Here is a 14,565-nt window from a genome sequence, read left to right on the forward strand (position 1 = left end):
CATCCCCTGATCCATTACGCTATATTGTCTTCTTCCCAATATAAAGATTAAATGACAGGGATAGTTTACAGAAATGAGAAACATGAGTTCAATTTTTTCGGACTCATAATCAACAAAAGATTTTTTTTTTCTTTTATGAGTAGGGAAACTGGCTGATTCCCTATGTGAGAGAAGCACTTGACATTTTCTGTTTATTCTTTCAAGGTTCAGCTAGTTCTGAATTTTTCCTCTTTTTTTTCACTTCAGTGTTTGAACATAAACAGTTTATCCTGTGATGCTACATTGACTTTGTAAACATTTTATAAAGATGAATATGCGTCAGGCTTTTTCTTCTCTTTCCTATTGATTTTTTTCCCCTTCATGTTCTTTATCAACCCGTTTCCATGTTCTTTACGATAGGTGAACATTTAGACAAGAGAAATACATCACATATTTCATTGGCAGGGACTGGTATGGACATGTAGGAAAAAGTTTTATTTACTCAACCAGTATTGTTTTAAGTTTAAAGTTTTAATTTTATGCCATTATATAATCAATAGATGCTCATTATGGAATATTTGCAAGACTCAAACATGAAGAGAAAAAATACCCAATTGTGTTTTTGCAAAATAACTACTATTAGGACATTGGTACCGATAATTCCAGGATTTTTTACTATATACTATGCTGTTAATTTTTAATCTCTGCTGTTACTCAGTTTAAAATATGAGATAAGCATTTCCCTGCTCTTAATTAGCACTTGTGAAATTTTATTTTTAATGGAACTATACATTTTGAAAGTTTCATAATAATCCATCATGTGACTGGTGTGTCTAAATGAAAATATTTACATTGTTCCATATTTTGGTTTTCTATTACTAAAACAATGAAATAATAAATGCCTTTTCTATATTTATGATTATTAGCATAATTTTCTAGAATTGGAATTAGTGAATATAAGAGAATTAATGTTTGGATTGTTCTGATAATTATTGATAATTTTCATCTAATTTAATGTTATAAAATCAGAGAACGCTTTCTAGTACAAATTCTATCCCAGCTAGGGTTTGAAAGGTGATGAGGATGATGACATTTTTGACAATTTACTTACTGTTAGGTGTACTAACTTGGCATTCATTATCTTATTCTTAACACAACTCTGTGAGGAAAATGCTAACTCTCCCCCATTTTACACAGGGTAGAATTTTGACACTAGTCTGTCTCACATCAGAAGCCATGATCTTAACAACTCATGAAGATACAGGAGTTAGGAATAGAGAGATTATTTAGAAAGAAGAAAGAGTAAGTAAATGCAAATGCCCTGAGTTGAGAGAAATTAAGGAGAATTTGGAGAACTCACATAATCCTTGCCAAGGAAAGAGTTGACAACAGATGAGGCTAGAGAGATAGATATCCAAAGTAACATCAAGAAGGTCATTTTAGCCACCTTAAAGAATAAGAAATTAATCCTGAAGTCTTTTGGTAGACATAAACATGATTTAAGTTTGTGATTACATTTTTTCAGTTGGAAAAACATGTCCAAATTCTCATGCAAATTTGCCAGGAAGCAGTAGCTGCCATGCTTGTATTTAAGGAACTTAACAGAGAGCCCAGATATGAAGTGCTCTCCAGATAAGAATGTCTACTGAAAAAAAAAATGCACAACCTAAAAGTTGAGAGTTATGTTTTATTCATCAGATTTTCCGAGGACTTCAAGTACAGGAGACAGATTCTCAGATCCTGTGAGGGACTGCTCCAAAGAGGTAAGGGAAGAGCCAGGATACATAGGGGTTTTTGCAACAAAGACCAGGTAGTCAGAATATCAAAAGATTACCGTGAATGAATTAAGCACTTTTCTCTGTATGGGGACATGCAACAGTTTGGATGCATTGAAATCATTCCTTTGATATGCACCTTAGCTACCTAGGGCCAGTATCCTGTTCTTTCCCATCCAGAGTCCCATCAAGGTTCACTGCTATGGGTGGTTGCAGTGGCTGAGGGCTTGGTGGGCAGCCCATTTGTCTCCATCCTGAGTTCCTTCAGGGCTCACCATCAGGGCGGCTGTAGTGGCTTGATGGCTGCTGCAATATCCTTTGTTTACTGATATAGTAGGCAACATTTTTCATTTAAGAGAAGGAACTAGACTTAGGGCAAATCTATTGTTTTCTTTATTTGCCTATCTATTCCCAAAGGGTCCAAATGTCTCTGGCTTCTTCTGATGCCATGATCTTGGCTGTCTCTTTTGCTTCTTTGGAGGTATCTTTGCTGTCCAGTGACCGAGCAAGTGTCACATATACTGTTAGACTCAGTTCACATAGTAATGACTGGATGCTGCTCCAGAAAGGACTGGATTAAAAATATGTGCTTTATTTTCTAGACAAAGAAATAAAAACAGAATTCTAGCAGAGAAACTAACTGACATTTAGCAAACATTGCTGTGGTATATTGGCTATTACCTATTTTGTCCTTTCTTTTATTTGTTTCTTCTAGAGGTAGCATAGAAGAAGCTGACTGCTTTGTAAACTTTTCACAAACACCAATAATTCACAAATGCCAAGGAATTTTGTTGACAAGAGCACAAGTGATAACAGAAAAAATAACGGAGAGCTCACTTTTGAGTCATAATTTAACTCAATCACAATGTTTTGCAGTGTTTTCTCCACCCACTTCGCACAGTTTGTCACACCCCCCCATCACCAAAAATTGGAACAAAAACAAATGGGCAGAAGAGAGAAAAAGCTTTTACTGAGCTATATTTAGTGGCATTTTCCACATTTCAAATGGCCATTTTGTAATACCATATACATGTTTACAAGGGCCGCCATAACAAATTACCGATAACTGAGAGGCTCAAACCAACAAATGTGTTCTCTTACAGTTCCAAAAGGCTTAAAGTCTAAAATGAAGCTGTCGTCAGGGTTGATTCATTCTGGAGGGTCTGAGGCTTCCAGAAATCTTCCCATGCCTCCATCCTAGGGTCTAGTGGTTGTTGGCCATCCTTGGTTTTCCTTGGCTCATAGACACATCACTTCAATCTCTGCGTCCATCTTCACATCACCACCTTCTGTTTTCTGTGTGTTTTCTTCTAAAAGGACTCCAGTCATTGGATTTAAGACCCAATCAAAATCTGTTAAGGTTTTATCTCAATATCCTTAATTAATTACATTTTCAAAGACGCTATTGCCAAATATAATCTCATTCTTAGTTTGTAGGTGGACACGAATGTTGTGGAGGACATTGTTGAACACACAACACTTAGCTCAGCATTTTTTGGAATTATTTCTTTTATTAGAGCTGTTCCAGATTTCTCAGACACTTCAACACTAAAATAAGAATTGTTATTCTTTAAAGGTGCAAGAGACAATCTAATATTCAATGTTTCCCAAACTTACTTGAAGGCAGATTTTTTTTTTTTTAAATAGCACCTTATGATATAAGTTTGTTTCTTTGTTTGTTTTTTATGGACAGTTTTTTGGAAATGTTGGGGAAGATGAGCTTCAAATACTTCATATAAAACTCATTTCTTTCGCTGCCTTTCAGTTTCTCTTTGCATTCTGGCCTAAACTTTAGTATACATAGGCTACACATCTCAAGAAGCCCAGTGGAAATAGCAAAACTTGTCTGTCTTTGCCTTTTCCTCTGATTTTCTGCAATCCCTGGAGAAGTGAAATAATTGCTTTTCAACATGAGTTAGCTGTTTCTTTGCATGAGTTGGGAGGATGGAATCATTTCCTAGAATAATAAAAACTAACATATAATCAGCACACAATACAGAGCAGACACTGTATGAAATATTTTATAAAATAGTATTTAATGCATTTTAATCCTTATAACAACCCTATAACAATGCTGTAGGTATTAATATTATGTCCATTTGACAGATAAGAAGAATGACATTCAGAGGACTGTGACTTGCCCATGTTCACACAGCTGATAAAATAAGGAGCCCACACTCTTTGTCACTATGTGTGCTTCCTTTCCATGTAAGTACACATTTCTCTATTTTATCATGTTGTGCGTGTGTGCTGGGAGTGGGGGGGTCGGGGTGGGGTGGGTGCATCTGACTTGCATCACTAAGTGCTGTAGGTGCTGCTTTTTATTTATTTACTTATTTAACTTTATAAGCTCCTTAAGTTTCATTAAATGCATAATTGACTTGGAGATTAAAATGTCCACTTATGCATAACCTCTCATAACAATTTGGCTTTAACAGTTCAAACAGTGGTACCCCTAGCAAATCACAGATGCTGATTAGCAAGGTTTCAGGGCTGTGCTTGGAACTGCTGGCACCTCTATCACTATTACATCCAGAAAATAGATGAGCTTAGAGATAAAATGGTCTAATTACCCAGGAGCAGCTTCAGTATCCTCAGTGACCAGCCACAGATTAATCAGAAACAGAAATCTTGCTTTTCAGAGGGCCCAGAGATGATGCTTAGATGTATATCAAGAACAATGGCACTAAAATAACTAATAACCAATTATGTCTGTAACCTGAAAGAACTAGTTGAGAAATTCTCTAGGGCAAACGTTGGCAGTAAAGAGGAGAGTCTGAATAATATCTTGTCTCAGAGAAAATGCTTTTGTATCTCAAGAGTTTTAGAGAATCTGATGGACACAGAAATGCCAAAAGATTAATAATAAAGTTAATAATTTGAATACCCTGTTTTCATCACTGTCCTATAGATTTCTTCTTCCTCAGGGATTGGTTATTGATAGACATATAGGAACTGCCCTGGACTGGGCAGAATGTTTCATGGATGTGCTTTATTTTTGGCTATTTTTGTTTACCTCTGAATCCTCAGGACCTAAAGTAGTGCATATGATCATTGCTGGATATTTACTTGGTGAATAAATAAATAAATGGACAATACAAATAGAAATCTAATATTATAATTAATTGATTTCCTATAAACCCATCACTGAACTCTTTATTAAGTATAAAGGATTTAATCTGTTTTTGTCTTAACTGTATGTTTTTTAAATGAATATCTACTGAGAGCTTACTATGGGCCAGGCTCTGGTCTAAGAGCTTTGCATACATGATAGCAGTTTATCCTCATCACAACCGATAAACAAAGAAACCCTTTTTTTCTTTTGGATCTGAAAAGAAGAAAGTGATATTACTATGTGTCTGAAGTCAGAAGTAGACTTGTTCCAGGGTAAACCCAGGTACTTAACTACAGAGCCCCTACTGCTAATAAAAGCCTCTGCACCAACCACCATGCTAAAGCTTTTCTGTACCATACTCCATGTACTATTTTTGCGGTGATCACTACACTAAAGAAAGAAAGAAGATACATGCTCTCTGGATGATTGTTCAGCCTGAGCAAATGCCAAATGCTGTTAAGCAATGCCTATCTCTAAAGCAAATCCTTTCTCATTGAATCACCAAGGTTAAGGGAGATATTTCTATAAGCAGAAGCAAATTAATTTGGAGTTTTTCATCAACAGTAATGAGATGGGGCAGTAAGAACCTAACCTTTCATTGTGTCTTTTTGCTTTATGACAAAGAGAGCACCTTTTCAAGCTGCCTAAAAAGGAATTCCTTGCTGCTGAGTTTTGTGTGAGCTTTTAGTGCTGCTCATGAAAAAAATCTTTGGCTGCTGAAATAGTGGGTATAGGTTCTTGTGTGGAATATAGGAAGTTAAAGTGATAAATCCCTAAGCAACGTGGAAATAAGATTACTCTAAAGGTGAGATTAGTAAGATCCAATATATAATGAATGAGATCAACCATCAGATCAACCATGAAAATAGCCCCATGGGTTGTCTATAAATATATACCTGAAAAGGTCTGGTAACACCCAGGTCATTCAAGGGGTAAAGTAACAAGACAAAACTAGGGTGAGTCTAACCAAAGCTATGAGTTTTAATCTGGTACATGTTACTATGAATAACTAAAAAGCCTCTTAACAACACAGAAGTGTCTGCTTAGACCCAGAAAAGAAGAACAAAAGGAGTAAGAATTTGGCAGTATTTTTATAGTACTCTTTCGGCAGGAGAGACTCTAGCATGGCCACTAAGACAAAATATTAATGGTTATGTGCATTTAATGAGTGTATCAACCTGTGTACATTCAGTAAAGATTAGACTTGCCCAAAGGGATGTTCAGCTCTTTGCCCTAGAGGTAATCTCTAAGCCCTTGGGCTGTCGGACCTGGTAAGAATGTCTGTTTACTTAGGGCCTAGGCCATGTTGGATAGTCTAAGCTAACAATGTGATTGATGGTGCACAGGATGGGAGGTAAAGAAAGACTGGGCCCTGCAGCAGCAGCTTGACCTCTGGAAGGGCTTTAGCCAAAGGTAAGGCACACGGGCAGTCAACTAGTCTACATGACTGAGCCACAGTAAAGACTCCACATCAAGACTGAGTGTGCTTCCCTGCATATGGTCATGCATCTTTCCTAGAAATAAGCATTCTTTGCACGGTTCCACTAGGAGAGCACACCTGAAGGCTGTGCACATGGAACTCTTCTGGGCTCTGCCTTATGTGTCTCTTCCCTGGGCTAATTTGACTCAGTATGTTTTCATTGTAATAAACTGTACCAGTCAGTATAGTAGCTTTGCAGATTTCTTTGAGTCCTTTAAGGGAATTATCAAGCTTGAGAGTGCTTTTGGATTGAGCTTTTACTTTTCTTTTTGGCCGTGCCATGCAACTTGTGGGATGCTAGTTCCCCAACCAGGGATCGAAATTGGGCCCCCTGAAGTGGAAGCGTGGAGTCAGGATTCCTAACCACTGGACTGCCAGGGAATTCCCATGAGGTGATCTTGGGACCTCCTGAATTTGCAGTTAGTACCAGAAGTGAGTGTGATCTTGGCAACTCTACAACTTTGCAGGCATATTATTTAATCCTCATAGCAAACTAATGAGGTTTAAGATCACATGGCTGAGAAGAGAACATAAACAAAATATTATCTGACATAAATCATAACAGTATTTTCTTAGATTAGTTTCCAAAGACAAAAGACATAACAGCGAAAATAAACAAATGAGACTTAATCAAACTTACAAGCTTTTGGACAGCAAAGAAAACTGTAACAAAATCAAAAGATGACCTACGGACTGGGAGAATATTTTTAGCAAATGATGTGACCGAGAAGGGCTTAATTTCCAAAATATACAAACAGTTCATACAACTCAATATCAAAAAAAACAATCAAAAAATGGGCAGAAGACCTAAATAGACATTTCTCCAAAGAAGACATCCAGATGGTTATCAGGCACATGAAAGATGCTCAATGTCACTAATTATTAGAGAAATACAAATCGAAACTACAACGAGGTACCTCCTCACACCAGTCAGAATGGCCATCATCAAAAAGTCTACAAATAATAAATGCTGGAGAGGGTATGGAGAAAAAGGAACCCTCCTAAGCTGTTAGTGTGAATGTAAACTGGTGCAGCCACTTTGAAAAACAGTATGGAGATTCTTTTAAAAAACTAAAAATATTGTTACCATATGACCCAGCAATCCCACTCCTGAGCATATATCCGGAAAAAATAAAAACTCTAACTAGAAAGGGTAAGTGCACCCTTGGGCTTTCCTGGTGGAGCAGTGGTTAAGAATCCGCCTGCCAATGCAGGGGACACTGGTTTGATCCCTGGTCCGGGAAGATCCCACGTGCCATGGAGCAACGAAACCCATGTGCCACAACTGCTGAAGCCCACATGCCTAGGGCCCATGCTCTGCAACAGGAGAAGCCACTGCAATGAGAAGCCCACACACTGCAATGAAGAGTAGCCCCTGCTCACCACAACTGTAGAAAGCCCGTGTGCGGCAACAAAGATCCAACTCAGCCAAAAATAAAATAAATAAAACAAATAAATTTATATTGGAAAAAAACCAAAAGGATAACTGCACCCTAATGTTCACTGCAGCACTGTTTACAATAGCCAAGACATGGAAGCAACCTAAGTGTCCATCCACAGATGAATGGATAAAGAAGATGTGCTATATATATATATATATATATAAATGGAATATAACTCAGGCATAAAAAAGAATGAAGTATTGCCATTTGCAGCAATATGGGTGGACCTAGAGATTATCATACTAAGTGAAATACATCAGACAGAGAAAGACAAATATTGTATAACACTTATATGTGGAATTTAAAAAACAATACAAACGAAGCTATACACAAAATAGAACCAGACTTACAGACTTAGAAAATAATATTATGGTTACCAAAGGGGAAAGGTGGGGGGAGGGATAAATCAGGAGTATGGGACTAGCAGGTATATACTACTATATATAAAATATATAAAGAATAAGGATTTACTGTATAGCGTAGGGAACTATGTTTGGTATCTTATAATAACCTATAATGGAAAATAATCTGAAAAAGAATGTATATACATATATATGTGTATATATGTGAAACACTTTGCTGTACACCTGAAATTAACACAACATTGTAAATCAACTATACTTCAATTTAAAAAGAAAAAGAGAAAAAGATTACATAGCTAAGAAGTTGCTAATTTAAGGTTTGAAACCCAAAAGCCGGACTGCTAAAGTCATACATTAATCACTTTTCAATTCTCACACTAGTGTAGAAATCACTAAGGATGGTACTTTGTAAGGGACAGGGAGGATTTATAAGACTTCACCATAACTCTAACACATAGTCTCAAGACTATCCATTTTTTATGCTGGCCAACCAACTACTTGATATCTAATTGTTTTAAAATGTAGGTTTTATTATTATTCAGGTATAGTAGGACAACAGATTTAGGAGATAACTGCCATTAAAAAGATAGTTCGGCATTTGTTTTTCTCCTTCTGAATTACTTCACCCTGTATGACAGACTCTAGGTCCATCCACCACAATACAGTATGCTAACACATATATATGGAATCGAAAAACAAAAATGGTTCTGAAGAACCTAGGGGCAGGGCAGGAATAAAGACACAGATGTAGAGAATGGGCTTGAGGACACGGGGAGTGGGAAGGGTAAGCTGGGATGAAGTGAGAGAGAGGCATGGACATATATACACTACCAAATGTAAAACAGATAGCTAGTGGGAAGCAGCCACATAGCACAGGGAGATCAGCTTGGTTCTTTGTGACCACCTAGAGGGGTGGGATAGGGAGGGTGGGAGAGAGACGCAAGAGGGAAGGGATATGGGGATAAATGTATACGTATAGCTGATTCACTTTGTTATACAGCAGCAACTAACACAACATTGTAAAGCATTTATACTCCAATAAAGATGTTAAAAAAAAAAAAGATAGTTCGTTATAGTTCCCCAAAGCAGGGGAGATTCCATGCCATGCAAGGCTACATAGGGAAGCACCAGTGTCAGTCACAGGCAGAGGAAGTGGAGGTGAGAGCTTGTATTGTGATTTCCAAAGGAAGAAACTGGGAAGGCAGGCTAAGAAGGTTTAGGATTGACTAGTTTGAATACTTTCAGCAGCCTCTGGGGTGTAGGGTCTGTTTCTAGTTGTCTGATAACTGTCCCTGAGGTGATTAGGACTGGGGAATAGTGGCCCAGAGTGTAAGATCCCAATAAAGGAGGTGGTTTGAGTATGGACTCTGATAGGTTGGTTTGCATATGAAAGACAGCTCAATGGTGTCTCTAGAAATTGGCTAGCCCTGGGAGGGGAAGACCCTGCAGGGTTAGCAAGTCCCCAGATGGCAAAGTAACAGAAATACAGAAAATGAGATGACATGATTATTCAATAATCCATACTGCCAGGTAGCAGGAAACAAGAAATAGGGTATACACCCACAATGGGTCAATATCACCCCCAAGGAGGTGAAAATTAGTTCCAAGGAGTGGAGAGGATGGTGAAAAAAATGTTACTTTTTATGTATAAAGCACAGGACTATGTATATGAATAAATATACAGAATATATATGGTATTAAAACTTCATGGGTGGGGAACTGAGTGGGCCCCTTTGTGGAAAAAGGAGAGTGAAAATAAAAGATGAGAAAAACTGGAATAAAGTATCCTAGATAATGAATGTAAATATTATGTTAAGAGAAAAATAATCCATTATAATAATATATTATTAATGTACTAATATATTAATTAATATAAACTTTTTTCTGATTTATATATAAAGTCATATAAATTTGCTCAGCAAGTGTTTGTCCATAAGACCTGATCAACTCTGTGCTAAGAAAACCTAGTCTCCAACACCACAGAACTGAGAGTCAGCCTCTGAAGGGTGATGAGTGAAACTCCACTATTCTCTGCTTCGGCACCACCATTTCTCTGAAAGATTTCCTATCTTCTCCCTCTAAAATATCATTAATGTTATAAAGACATCTTGTAAAATAGAGATTTGTGCTTTTAAGTGGCTGGGGGTGGAGGAGCAGCTCTATACTCACCAAGAGTTTGCTGATCTTAGATTGGCTCAAGAGTATTTCTGGGTTAATTGTTCTTTCTCTTTTTTATAATTTCTGCTGCATCTGAGAGAATACGGGAGGTAATCAGAAATGCAATGGGTAATGCCCACTTTGGCAAAATGAAGTAAAATTGGCCTGATACAAAGAAGATTAGCATAGAACTTGCATAAGGATGACAAAAATGTTTTTGAGACATTCCATTTTTTCTTCTTTTTTTATTGAAAAAAAGACATGAGAAACTACCTGAGATAATGGAAATGTTTTATATCTTGTTTTGAGTGACTACAACTATAAAAACTCATTAAACTGAACACAAGATCACTGTATTTTATTGAATATTAAACATGCTTTAATTTTTAAAATGAGTGCTGTGAAAAGACTGAAACAATGATTTAACTCTGGGGTTTGCAGGGTTGACTGCCTTATATATAACTAAGGTTGAACAAATAGAGCACTAAGCATAAGCTTATTGTACTTTATGTAACAGATGAAACTACATTGGAAAAATCACATATTTATAAATTGAAGAGTTCATGAGAAAATGGAGGCCCAGAGATAAAACTGACTTTACAAATATTACAACTGGAAGAAGAGCAGCACTAGAGGGAAAAGTATACAAGAACATGCACGGTTTGCTTACCGCATGCTAGGTACTGTATTGGCATTTCAAATTTCTCATTTCGTTGATTGTTTATACCTACCCTATGAAGAAGTCACTGCTAAAAATCCATTTTTTACCTTTTGAACAATGACAGGTTAAGTGACCTACCCAAGGTTACAAAGCTAAAAATGGTAAAGCTAAATCTTGAGGCTCTATTTCTGATGTCAAAGTCTGTACCCTTGACAACCAAGGCATATTACTTCCATTCAGTCATTGTAGGTTAGCTTAGGCTAGTTTAATTATGCGTGATGAGCCATTAAATGGCAACTTGAATCACATTGGCTGCTCTACTTTTAAATATGTAAAAGTATAAATATGTGCTATAACAACAGCACAGCCAAACCTGATTATTTTAATCTCTTTAATTCGGTTAAATGGCAGAATTTTAATGGCTCAATATGGCCAGCAGGATTCCATTAAGTCAATACAACAACTTTAGGCAAATTAATGTACCTATAAAATACAGAGCTGCAAAAAAGAGGGGAGGAGCTGATTGGGTTTACTGAGTCATTCTTGTGATCTTGACCCTAGATTTTTATGCACTTGGCTTGTTGGGTATACATAACTTGTGAGTAGTTCGCATACCTGTGCTAATTTAATTGCATTATGGGTGAGCTAAGCAGAGGAAGCAATAATGAACACATTGAAAGGAGAAGGTTCCAAGCTGTCTAAGTGAGGGTAGAGATAGAGGAAAAAAAAAAATATTATTTGAGGGAAGTTTTGAAGCTTCCTTTACAGTGGTTGTGTGTTGGGTGTGTGAATATTTGTGTGTGTGTATGTGTGTGTGTGTGTGTGTGTATATAATTGATGTCATTACTGTTACTGATGCACACATAAAACTCAACAGCATGTGTGGATCTGTGACAAAAAGGAATACTTTTGGACTTCAGCCAAATCTTTCTACCTCCAGAAGAGTAAAACCTATTCTGAAACTAATATGCAGCAAACAAGGGACATTTGCCTCCAGTGTTGCAAATGACATGTATTATGATCCATGTAGGCAACAGTTTCCTACAACCAGAATGCTGGACAGAGAAAAGCTTCCTGGGCAAAAGATATTTATTTTAGGTTTTGAAAGATAGTAGTAGTTTTCCAGGAAGGCAAGGTATGTATAAATATTTTAGGAAGAGGGATTAGCAACTAAAACAGGTATACAGAAAACAAAAAACACGGTGTCTTCTTAAAGCATAAATAGTTTGGTAAAAGTGGGAATTTGTACTACCCTAGGGGAATGAATCACGGAAGGCTTTTTGGCCAGGCATGGATTTTAGATATTATCCTATAAGGATCTTTTAGATGAGTTTGTCCATTATGAAAATAGGACATTAAAAAAAAAAAAAAAGGTAATGGGGGCCTAATCTGAAAGTATCAAAAGGAGGTAGTAGATTGAAGAGTTATTTGGCATGCAAATAAGACTATTCTAGACAGATAAGCAATCACACATCTACAGAAGAAAACCAAAAGCCCAAACCAAAAAACAGCCTTTCCCTGAGTACCAGGGAATTGGGTCAGTACAGGAAAACTGAACTGGAAGATTTTTTTTGTAAATAAATGTATTTATTTATTTATTTTTGGCTGTGTAGGGTCTTTGTTGCTTCACGCAGGCTTTCTCTAGTTGCGGTGAGTGGGGGTTACTCTTCGTTGCATTGTACAAGCTTCTCATTGCAATGGCTTCTTTTGTTGTGAAGCACGGGCTCTAGGCACGTGGGCTTCAGTAGTTGTGGCACACGAGCTCAGTAGTTGTGGCTCACAGTCTCTAGAGCACAGGCTCAGTAGTTGTGGCACATGGGCTTAGTTGCTCCACGGCATGTGGAATCTTCCCACACTAGGGCTTGAACCCGTGTCCCCTGCATTGGCAAGAGGATTCTTAACCACTGTGCCACCACAGAAGTCCACTGGAAGATTTTTAATAGAAAAGCAGTGCAAACAGTTTCACATCATATTTTTCAGTAGAGGCTTGGGAGGAAACCCACTGTTCTCCAGGAGGTAATTGAATGTTTCCTTTTTCTATATTTCAATTGAGAATGTTTTCACTATATTTTGGGCTATTATTTAACTTCGTCCTTGACAATATTCATTTTTGAGGTTATAGTGTATAGTCATTTCTCATTTTGTATTTGGGGTTTTTTTTGAAATAAAAAGCATTTTAAAAACTTCTAATAGTTTGTTTTTTTAACCAAAATCAAGTCCTCAGAGACTATAGAAAAACTAAATGTACAGTGGGATGGCAAATTCTGTATATCTAGTACCGGCCTATGGATGTGTATGTAAACACACTATGCTTTCTGTAAAAGATCAGGTGAAAACTGTGCCCATGGAGAAAGACTTTTGTGCAGCAGACACACATTCTAATTATTTCATCCTCATTGGCTTATATACAGCTCAAAGGAATGTAAGGAAGGCGGTGAAGGTGTAGGAAAGAAAAAAAGTGGTATGTATTGATGGAACTGATGTTAGTGGAAAAGTGCTTTATTACACATCAGGCAGTTTTTTTAAGCTTGCTTAGTTTCCGTTGGAAGGTTTTCACTGTAGGGAGCAATTGACCATAGGAAATGATCAGTGGGAAGCCTATGAATTGTAAAAAAAAAAACCAACAAAGTCTTTTGCAAGTCATTGTATGTGGATAAAATAGGTAAAAATCCTCACATTGGGGGCATTTATGAGGACCCACTGGCCTTACCTCTTTACCTCCCATTTCCCCTAATTGGCTTCACTCCTCAACTTCTTCTCTTTTCCTCTTAGTCAAAGTGAAATAGACCTTTATACATGACAAGATTTCTTTTATATTTGTATTTGGACAGGGAGAATGGGGAGAAATCATACTGAAAAGGGCAACTTATCATACCTCTTTATTCCCCCTGTTTATTAAAAAAATAAGAGTACAACTGAGGGACTTCTGCTGAGTGTGGCAGACACTTCACCACTGTAAAAGTGGCTCCAGCTGTAAAGGATCTCCAGCCAACTAGATGGAACAGCGTTTCTCACCACAGCCACGTTCAGGTTGTCTTTTCCAAACAGACAGCTAAATTAGGAGTTAAGAGATGCCCACGTAATTTTTTATGCTGCAAATAAAAGATGAAAGAGCCCTAACTCACAGGAAATATTAAAGAAAAACACCTAGGCGGAAAACAGAGTAGCTAAATGACTTGCATTTGGGTTTTATTTTGCTGGTCAGTCCACAGGACTCAATATTTTGTTCATTCTGAATTCATTCTAAATTAAACATATTTTTGTGAAAATTTCCAAAACTGGTTAAAATGAAACAGGTCTTTTTCTCTCCTAGGTAATTTTGGGAGACTGGTTGGAATTTGTGAGGCCATGTGTGAAAATCGCGTTTACATTCGCATGAATGTCTGCAGGTATGTGATGTTCTCATATATAAACATAGATCTACAAATCTCTTTTCAAAGAATAGGTAACCCTTTAGTAACATCAGCCATCTCTGTGGTTCAATGCTGACACCCTTCTGGTCACAGCTCAAAATGACATCTTTCAAAAACTCATAGAAATAACTCTTTTATTTTGAGATTTTACTATCTTGTACTAGCTTTCATTTTCTTCAAT

At 37.1% G+C, this 14,565-nt stretch overlaps 1 protein-coding gene and 1 non-coding gene across 3 annotated transcripts in view; one reads left to right on the top strand and one right to left on the bottom strand.

Annotated features, from left to right (window-relative positions):
• Window positions 1-14,565, bottom strand: part of CNTN6 (contactin 6) — a 304,375-nt gene that overhangs the window by 174,678 nt on the left and 115,132 nt on the right. The window lies entirely within an intron of this gene.
• On the top strand, window positions 10,443-10,547 carry LOC131764679 (U6 spliceosomal RNA). Its single transcript, XR_009337890.1, has one exon. It is a non-coding gene; the product is annotated as a U6 spliceosomal RNA (small nuclear RNA).

This window comes from Kogia breviceps, chromosome 10 (genome assembly GCF_026419965.1).
Source record: "Kogia breviceps isolate mKogBre1 chromosome 10, mKogBre1 haplotype 1, whole genome shotgun sequence".
Classification (NCBI taxonomy): domain Eukaryota; kingdom Metazoa; phylum Chordata; class Mammalia; order Artiodactyla; family Physeteridae; genus Kogia; species Kogia breviceps.